Genomic DNA, 509 nt, shown 5'->3' with positions numbered 1-509 from the left:
GTCCAGGCTTCAAAGTGACGCCTGCATTAGGAAAATATTATAAGAGCTATCGATGCGCTACTATTAGTAAAATCAATTTCTAGAAAAAAAAAATGAATTAAGTCTACAGCACCCGGTATTCCCAAGCGGTCTCCTAACCAAGTACTAACAAGGCTAGTTGCTTAACTTCGGTGATCGGACGAGAACCGGTGTTTTCAAGGTAGTATGACCGTAGACAAGGATGCACCAACAGTGCAACACTTCGATCATCGAGTTCATTGAATGATATTTCAAGTTGTGACGTGTTACTTAGAAATATTATAAGAGCTGTCGATTCGCTACTATTGGTAAAATGAATTTTTAGAAAAATATAAATGAAATAAGTCTACAGCACCCAGTATTCCCAGGCGGTCTTCCATCGAAGTACTAACCGGGCCCGACGTTGCTTAACTTCGGTGATCGGACGAGAACCGGTGTTTTAAAAAAAAGTATGGCCGTAGGCAATTGAGCACCACCGCACCCGGCATCTA

General features: G+C 41.7%; 2 pseudogenes; both read right to left on the bottom strand.

Annotated features, from left to right (window-relative positions):
• Positions 1–100: 100 nt before the first annotated feature.
• LOC117123306 lies at positions 101–216 on the bottom strand (annotated as a pseudogene).
• A 145-nt stretch (positions 217–361) lies between these two features.
• Positions 362–481, bottom strand: LOC117123305 (annotated as a pseudogene).
• Between the last annotated feature and the right edge of the window lie 28 nt (positions 482–509).

The sequence above is a fragment of the Anneissia japonica genome, unplaced genomic scaffold (assembly GCF_011630105.1).
Source record: "Anneissia japonica isolate Jap-2015-1 unplaced genomic scaffold, ASM1163010v1 scaffold27646_len847_cov161, whole genome shotgun sequence".
Classification (NCBI taxonomy): Eukaryota; Metazoa; Echinodermata; class Crinoidea; order Comatulida; family Comatulidae; genus Anneissia; species Anneissia japonica.
Note: the sequence above shows the minus strand (reverse complement) of the source record. Positions and strands in the feature narration are given on the sequence as shown.